Raw genomic sequence first — 9,699 nt, forward strand, 5'->3', positions numbered from 1 at the left:
TGATTGAGTTCATTAATTACATTAAATTTCCAGGTTAAAATATAAGGCACTGAGCATCAAATCATTATTTTATTGCTGGAAATTGTTTAATCAGTATGACAGAACAATGGGATTGAAAGACAAAAAATGTGATCTCTATGGGATCTGGTAACCGGAGTGGCTAGTACCAATTCTGTACATGATAGCCATTTTAAGGTGGCTATGAACGGTACCCCCATTACACCTTGCAGTTTTACCATTTTACGCTCATGAGACTTGCTTAAAAGTCAGGGTCACACTTGCGTGTGCAATGCGAGAAACTCGCATCAATACCCGGCACTCAGGACCGGAGCGTACAGCTACATAGAAATACATGCAGCTGAATGCTCCGGTCCCGAGTTCCGGCGTCAGTGCCGGGTATTGATGCGAGTGAGAAACTCAATTGTGACTCCGACCTTTAAGTTAGTCTCATGAGCTTCAGTTTTGATTCTCACCTTATTGGGTTCCAATACTACATCCTGATTCCACAGTCCAATTTCTCATCTGTAGCTCCTGCTTTCTGGGCCCAGGGGTCATTAACTGATTGCCAATAATAAATGCCAAAAATCTTCTTATACTATTGTATAAGAGTGTTGGTAGCCTTTATCGAAGCTGGGGCACAATAAGGTACTGGCAGAAGGGTAAGACCATGACAAAACGTATAGGGAACCTGTCTTGTTGAAAATTATTTCCGATCTGCAGGCAGGATGTTATAGGGCAGGAGAAGCTGATCAGATATTGATAGACATTTTCATGGGAAAAGTTTCAGTAATACTTGCATTGTATTAATTGAAATCCTTGGAATTTGTATTCCTATCAGTCCAGTGGGCGATCCTATGCATGACTATACAGTTAGGTCTATATATATTTGGACATAGACAACATTTTTCTAATTTTGGTTATAGACATTACCACCATAAATGTTAAACAAAACATTTCAGATGCAGTTAAAGTTCAGACTTTCAGCTTTTATTTGAGGGTATCCACATTAAAAATGGATGAAGGGTTTAGGAGTTTCAGCTCCTTAACATGTGCCACCCTGTTTTTAAAGGGACCAAAAGTAATTGGATAGATTCAATAATTTTAAATAAAATGTTCATTTCTACTACTTGGTTGAAAACCCTTTGTTGGCAATGACTGCCTGAAGTCTTGAACTCATGGACATCACCAGACGCTGTGTTTCCTCCTTTTTGATGCTCTGCCAGGCCTTCACTGCGGTGGTTTTCAGTTGCTGTTTGTTTTTAGGACTTTCTGTCTGAAGTTTAGTCTTTAACAAGTGAAATGCATGCGCAATTGGGTTGAGATCAGGTGACTGACTTGGCCATTCAAGAATATTCCACTTCTTTGCTTTAATAAACTCCTGGGTTGCTTTGGCATTATGTTTTGGGTCATTGTCCATCTGTAGTATGAAACGACGACCAATCAGTTTGGCTGCATTTGGCTGGATCTGAGCACACACTATGTCTCTGAATACCTCAGAATTAATTCGGCTGCTTCTGTCCTGTGTCCCATTATCAATAAACACTAGTGACCCAGTGCCACTGGCAGCCATGCATGCCCAAGTCATCACACTGCCTCCGCCGTGTTTTACAGATGATGTGGTATGCTTTGGATCATGAGCTGTACCACGCCTTCGCCATACTTTTCTCTTTCCATCATTCTGGTAGAGGTTGATCTTGGTTTCATCTGTCCAAAGAATGTTCTTCTAGAACTGTGCTGGCTTTTTTAGATGTTTTTAGCAAAGTCCAGTCTAGAGTTTTTATTATTGATGCTTATGAGTGGCTTGCACCGTGCAGTGAACCCTCTGTAGTTACTTTCAGGCAGTCTTCTCTTTATGGTAGATTTGGATATTGATACGCCGACCTCCTGGAGAGTGTTGTTCACTTGGTTGGCTGTTGTAAAGGGGTTTCTCTTCACCATGGAGATTATTCTGCGATCATCCACCACTGTTGTCTTCCGTGGGTGCCTAGGTCTTTTTGCATTGATGAGTTCACCAGTGCTTTCTTTCCTTCTAAGGATGTACCAAACTGTAGATTTTGCCACTTCTAATATTGTAGCAAATTCTCGGATGCGTTTTTTCTGTTTTCGCAGCCTAAGGATGGCTTGTTTCACCTGCATGGAGAGCTCCTTTGACTACATGTTTACTTCACAGCAAAACCTTCCAAATGCAAGCACCACTCCTGAAATCAACTCCAGGCCTTTTATCTGCTTAATTGAGAATGACATAACAAAGGGATTGCACACACCTGTCCATGAAATAGCCCTGGAGTCAATTGTCCAATTACTTTTGGTCCCTTTAAAAACAGGGTGGCACAAGTTAAGGAGCTGAAACTCCCAAACCCTTCGTCCAGTTTTAATGTGGATACCCTCAAATGAAAGCTGAAAGTCTGAACTTCAACTGCATCTGAATTGTTTTGTTTAAAATTCATTGTGGTAATGTCTATAACCAAAATTAGAAAAATGTTGTCTATGTCCAAATATATATGGACCTAACTGTACATGCACATAGCTGTCAATCACTAGTAGCATCGCCCACTGGACTCATATACATGTAAATACCAATGAATAAAATACAAGTTATACCGAATATTTTCCAACAAACCAATATATCATTCTGCTCAGCTTCTCCTTCTCCACACCGTGTTGTCCACAGATCAGACTGCACATACAATGTGACAGGTTCCCTTTAATGTTCTAATTGCTGGCACTATGAGACCCAGGGACAGGATTGGACACAGACAAAAGAGTGCGCCTTTGCAGTTGAGTAGCTCATCATATGCCCAATTCCACCTGCTTTGGAGGTCGAAGTGGTCCTCCTTACCACTTTGGCCCCTGTGGTGCTGCACAGATTGGCGACGGGTACCAAGCAAGAAAATCATGGCAGGTCCCCTTGGAGCTAATTACACCACTGCTATTATTATTCATCCAATATACTGTAAAGGAACGAATCTAGATAAAGGGACAAATCTAGATTATCCCTAAAATAAACTGCTGCAGAATATCCTTTTACTAAGTTCCGGGAGTGGGTTTTTTCCAGTGACATATTTGGAGAAGGTATAATTAATAGATAGCAAACAATTAATCTAGATTTGAGAATGTGTTTAGTGGGTCCTTCTGACATCTATCGAATCTATATATACATAAATTAACTCAAAGACATCCTCCACTTTCCTATTCAAGACCCTACATAAGTTTTCCTCTAAACATGGCCTCTAGCTCAACCTTGATGTTCCTCACCATAGACAGTTCCGTGTATACAGCCAACTGGGCGTTCTTTGATCTTACTTACAAGTTGTGTTGTCCTTAGATAAATATGTATTCATTTTTCACCGGGCTTCAATATGCTGCGGCCGCCCCTGATCTACTGTGCATTTGGCGATGGCACAGTTAGTCTTTTAAAGGCTTACAATGCTTAGGTGGCTGGCCAAATATTTAAAAAGCAATTATTAAGTACCACCATATCGTACGATGACGTTACCAGCTGGTGCGTTTCAACTAGAGCAGAAAAACTTCCTTCTGTATAAGCTAATTTCCACAGTCTATGCAATTATACATTTCCACAGCACGGACAAAGATTAATGATTTGTAGTATATACGTTCCAATTAGCAAAATTGAGAATTTAAAGGTTCGGTGCCATTGAAGGAATGTTCCACTTGGTGGAAAGCAGAGGAAGAAGTCAATTTTCAGTCTGAATTTTTCATTATTATATTTCAGCGATGGAGGTGATCCATAAGACATCTATATTTTGTCTGTAACCTGGTAAAAATGTGAGTTATTACATCTAACGGATGGAGAAATAAGCAGTAAAGTGAATGGCACAAAGTGAAATGGGGACTGTTGCTGCTACAATTGGGTAACGTTGACTTAACTGAGGTGCAGAGGCCACTGCGAGGAGATCCAAGTCCCGATTCATCATTTGCATTTTGTTTAGGTCACTTTTCTTTTTTTGCCTTGATGTTTTTTGTGCCAAATTCATTAGGTTCATAAATTTTGAGCAAAAAGTAAAAATGGCTAGTTATTGTTTTCCTTTACCATGTTAGATCAAAACACTGCATGTTAAGCTAAAATGTGGCAAAATGTTGGCAAAATTTTTGACCTACATAAACTCAATCCGGGGAGGACTTGAGTTTGTTTGTGCCAAAATTTAGAGACTTTTTAAAAAGTCCTACTTGATGAATTGGCCAAAAGCAAATGTATACCCTAAACCTCGGACTCAATGGTGTACAGGAAACAAAACAGGCAAATAAATATAAGAGACTTCAAAAAAGGTATAAATTAAAAGAATTAGAAGCAATTAAAAACAAGCTACAAACACAACAAAACTAGATGAAAAAGGCTCATTTGCAATAGCGAAATGGGCAGTATTGACAGGTTCTTTGGTGTGTTAATGGTGTAGCAGCACAGGGGGCCCAAAAGTGATGTGGCTCACTACTACTTACATATCAGCAAGCAGCTTCTCTCATAGAAAGGAGTAATGCACTGCAGAGGGCCCATATGCTGTGCTTGCCCAGTGGCCATTTTTTGTCTGTGTCCACGCCCTGGCCAGGTTGTAGTCCCCACTGTAACTATCAGTTGGCACCAAGACACTGCAGTGATGACAGGAGTGTGACCAGAACTGGATGCAAGTAGGAGCCACGAGTGCCCGACAAGTGTTGGTCTGGAGTGTGGTTACAGTATTGCATGTGGACATGGGGGGGCAGTCAAAGAAGAAATGGAAACAAGAGAAACCGAGTGGAACACAAGACCAAAGCCAAGGTTGAAATCAGTCATAGAACTACATATAAAAGATGGGACTCCAGTGGGACAAGGCAGAATATAAGTCGGAAGCAAATTTCTCGTGCAAAACTGCATAATCCACATACGGATATAGCCAATCAGCAGAAATATTACAGCCTCACATTATTAGCAACTGACCAAAACTAATGTCACAGACTGACACTATCGGACATAAGGGGAGTCCGTCACCCTCAAAATACATTTTAAATGGGCTATACAGTTTTGTAGGGGACTTAGCCTCTATAGTAACCATACTAGCGCTGTATCTGTTTCTGGTACAATGCTTGAGAAAGTAACTTTTAATTAGTATGCAAATGAAGAGGATTTGGTGCCAAGAGTTTGGTGCACTGCTACGCCTCCTCATTTGTATATTGAGGCCTTCTTCCGCTTTTGATTGACAGTGCCCATTTACCAAAGCGACCACTGTGTGAATACTACCGCCGTGTGTGCGGCCGAGCATGATCTCCTCCCTGTTTCCTTCTTTCTCCTCGGTGCACTAACACACTAGGAATCACTGTCACAAAAAAAGAAGACAAGGAGCATGCGCGTGGCCACTACGTGGTTGCATACACTCCAGCATCATTCAGACAGTGCTTGCTTTGGGAAGTGAGCACTATAAATCAGAAGCAGAGGAGGCGTAATGGTGCACCATACAGTTGGCCATGCCGAGGGTCCAACGATGCCTCCTCATATGCTTATGAATCAAAAGTAATTTTCTCAGGCACTGAACCAGTAACCGCCACAGTGCTAGTATGGTTGTTATAGGGCTAAGTTTTAAGTCCTCTTTCTGTATAGCCCATTTAAAATGCATTTTGAGGGTGACGGACTAACTTTAGCCAGCTGAGTAAATAGCGGCTGACAGCACTCTACATCGGAGCGCCCGTTCACCATCCAGGGAACCGTCCCGGATCCAATGTAGTCAGAGAAACGTAGAAAGAACAGCGCTCCATCCGGGTGTAGAATTTCTTAGAACAAATTTATTAAAGCCATAATCAAGCAACGTTTCGACCGGTATACGGTCTTTGTCAAGCATAAAACACAACAGGGGCAGCCATCTTAAATAGCAAGGGTGCCACACAGTGCACCAATCACCATCGATCACCTCCCCCACATATAATACATAACATCTAGAAAAAAACAGACATCAATATTCAATATCTACATGTATCACAAATAAACCATCTTATAATATAAAAAACACCACAAAACGCCGTACAGATGCAGAGTTACTCCCATATTCATCCTGGATTCATACGGTGTTCTTTCCTGTATATCCGTTTCCATAGGGACACTCAGCCAATCATAGGATCCGTTGTCGATGTGTCCATGTCTCCAGGGGCGATCAACCAATAATGTCCTCCGATCTATGCAGTCTCACAGAGGTCACCCAACCCAGCGCCAGTCATTGGGGCAATATCCTATCCAGGTCAATCAACTCACCAAACAGAGCGCATAGATCCGCGCAGCCGCACAGGCAATGAATAGGACACCGCCCACGGCCGTGACCGCGATCCGCCCACCACGCATACCGCGCGTGCGCAACACAGGCACCCAGAACCCAAGTGCCGCATGTATGCGCAGGCGCGCCACACCGATGTTCGGACACCGCCACAGATCCGAAGACGCCGCCCCATCATATGTCCTGAGAGCGCAACGGCCACCAAGTGTGCGGACTGCCAGCAGGAACATAGAAGGCACTAGTAGTGATGCACTAACGCATCACTATCAGGGTGATCTACACACGAGTCCTCGATCTGTAAATCAAATACAAAAAGCACAACCCACATATAGGACACTAAAAAAGCCCCCCTCATATATAACGATCAAAACAGAGGTAACATATGAACAACACTACCACAGAACATATGGAGAACCCCATCCGTCCCATCACATAAAAGCATCATACCAATAGATTTACACGGCTACACATGTGAAAAAAACCACCAAACCATATAGACACTGAGGCAATCAAATAGCACAACGGAGACAGGAATAGCTATAAATATCCATTCATTCATATTTCTCACAAAGGAAATCCTTCCGATACTAGAAGATCCATCTCCATCACCCTATGATCGTCCCAGTGTCTACAAAATATAAATAAAATCATAACATAAAAAATGACAAATAAACAAATGTCTATTAAAAGCAAACATCTACTGACGAATACTCTGCACAAGGGAATAGAACCAGATTAAACACAAGATAACAGATTGAAATCCAAATTTAAACCCTTAGGCTGTAACGTACCCAATGTGTAAATCCATCTCATCTCTTTTTTCTTTAATATTTGCACCCTATCACCACCTCTCCTTAACACGGGGACACTATCAATGACCCGGAAGCGAAGTTGATTCACAGAGTGTCTCATTTCCATAAAATGCTTAGGGATTGGTAAGTCTGTTAGGCCTGTTCTGATCGTACTTTTATGCTTGCTAATACGAATTTTGACTGCTGTAGTTGTCTCGCCTATATACGCCAGGCCACATGGGCAAACAATCATGTATATTACATAACTGGACAAGCAAGTATACCTTTCTTTCAAACTGATTTTTCTACCAGTATGAGGGTGATGAAAAACATCACCTTTCAGCATGTTGTTGCAACAGGCACAACCCAGACACGGAAAATTACCGAGCCTGGTTGTGCCCAAAAGTTGTTGTACCGGGGTTCTCTCAGATCCGACATCAGATCTTACTAATTTGTCCTTTAGATTCCGCCCCCTTCTGAACGACATCATCGGTGGTGACCTAAAGCCATCAATGGCCGGCAGGCCACGTTGGAGAAACGACCAGTGTTTTTTCAAGACCCATCCAATCTGGTTACTGGCAGAGTTATAAGTAGACACAAAGGGGATGCGCACATCAGGTGGTCTACTAAGTGGTTTCTTACCGATCCCGTCTCGTGCTATACCGCGGGCCTTAATCCTAAACCCATCCACCACCGTCCTTGGGTATCCCCTTTGTAAAAATTTTTTACACATCTCCTCCAGTCTTTGGTCGACTTTCTCCTCATCAGACACGATGCGTCTAACACGTATGAGTTGACTCCATGGCAGAGAACCCACCATTCTCCTAGGGTGATTACTATCAAACAATAAAAGGCTATTCCTATCAGTCCCCTTGATGTAGATGTCAGTCCTCAACATGCCTCCCTCTTTATAGACCAAGGTGTCCAAAAACTGTATCTGAGTGACAGAATGGGTAAGGGTAAACTGCAATTCGGGGTACACACTGTTGATCTCCCCCCAAAAATCCTCCAGTTCTTTCAACTCCCCATCCCATACAACAAAAATATCATCAATGTACCGCCACCAGGCTCTGACGTGGCGCCAGAAGATGGAATTGTACACGAACCTGTCCTCGAATACCGCCATATAGATGTTAGCATAAGTAGGGGCCACATTGGACCCCATGGCGGTACCCCTAAGCTGCTGGAAATATTCATCACCGAAGAGGAAAAAATTCCTCCTCAGGATGAACTCCAGCAGCGTGAGGACAAGCCGTGCACACTCCGGGGCCACGTCAGAGCCCGATAGCGCACTAGACACTGCTTCTAGCCCCTTATCATGCTCAATGGACGTATACAATGACGTCACATCGAACGAGGCCAGGATAGTAGAATCAGAAACCGTTACATCACGGATTTTATCAAGAAAATCACTCGTATCTCGGATAAATGACTTAGTTCTTACAGCAAACGGTCGTAATACCTTATCCAAAAAAATCGCCGTTTTGTTGAATAATGAACCTCTACCGGATACTATAGGCCTGCCGGGTGGGTTATTTAGATCTTTATGGATCTTCGGTAATATATATATCACGGGCACTATAGGTGCATCAACAATCAAGTATTCTGACAACTTGTGGTCAATGAGTCCCATAGCAAGGGAATCACTGACCACAAGTTGTAATTCTCTCTGAAGACAAGGAGTAGGGTTAGATGATAATCTCTCATACACCAAATGGTCATTCAATTGTCTACGAATTTCCGCCTTATATTTGCTAGTATCCATAACCACCACCGCTCCGCCCTTATCGGCCGGTTTAATGGTTAATGCGGTGTTCTTTGCTAATTTCTCAAGAGTCGACTTCTCCAGCAAAGTCATATTGTGTCTGGACCTCGGTTTAAAACTAGTTCTGATCTTCTCAATATCTCTTTGTACAAGTTCAATATAGGACTCCACAAAGTGGTTCCTATTCGGTGGTTGGAATCTGCTTTTATTATAAAGTCCCACCTGTTGTAATGAGAAGCTGTTGGTTGGCTCCTCAATCTCCACATTACCACCCACAACCTTACCGGAGAAAAACGATGTCAGCCTCAATCGCCTAAAAAAGGCTTGTAAATCGACCTCAATGTTAAACCAGTCTGGACAATTCGAAGGACAAAACGACAAACCCTTAGACAGTACTTTAAGTTCTACTTGTGATAATTCAACAGATGAGATATTTACCACCAATTTGTCTTCGGTTACTGGATCTCCCTCATATTCCTTGTTCTCATCGCAGTATTGCGTATTTGTCGCTGATCCTTCGATGCCCCTTTGTTTCCTGTGCCTCCTGCCACCTCGGCGACCCCGTCTCCTGGAACGGTTCTGTCGACCGGTCCTCTCCCTAAAAAAGGGGCGGGTCTGGTATTATGCCCAGTTGTAGATTCGTCCGTGGAATCCGATTCCGCCGTTGTAAAGCCAAAATTCGACTGCTTCCTCCCCTGCTGTTTCTTGTATTTTCTTTGGGTCATCAATCTCCCACGCCCATTACCGGGATTCTGGTTGGTCCTCGTCTGCCAGGCGAAGACCCAACCCACTCTGTAATCCTCTGCATCACGGAACCACTTATTCCTTTTTGTAGTCTCGATCTCACTCCTGTATTTCACGAGATTCTCCTCAATCTTCGTTTTAAGGG

The sequence above is a fragment of the Ranitomeya imitator genome, chromosome 8 (genome assembly GCF_032444005.1).
Source record: "Ranitomeya imitator isolate aRanImi1 chromosome 8, aRanImi1.pri, whole genome shotgun sequence".
Taxonomy (NCBI): Eukaryota; Metazoa; Chordata; class Amphibia; order Anura; family Dendrobatidae; genus Ranitomeya; species Ranitomeya imitator.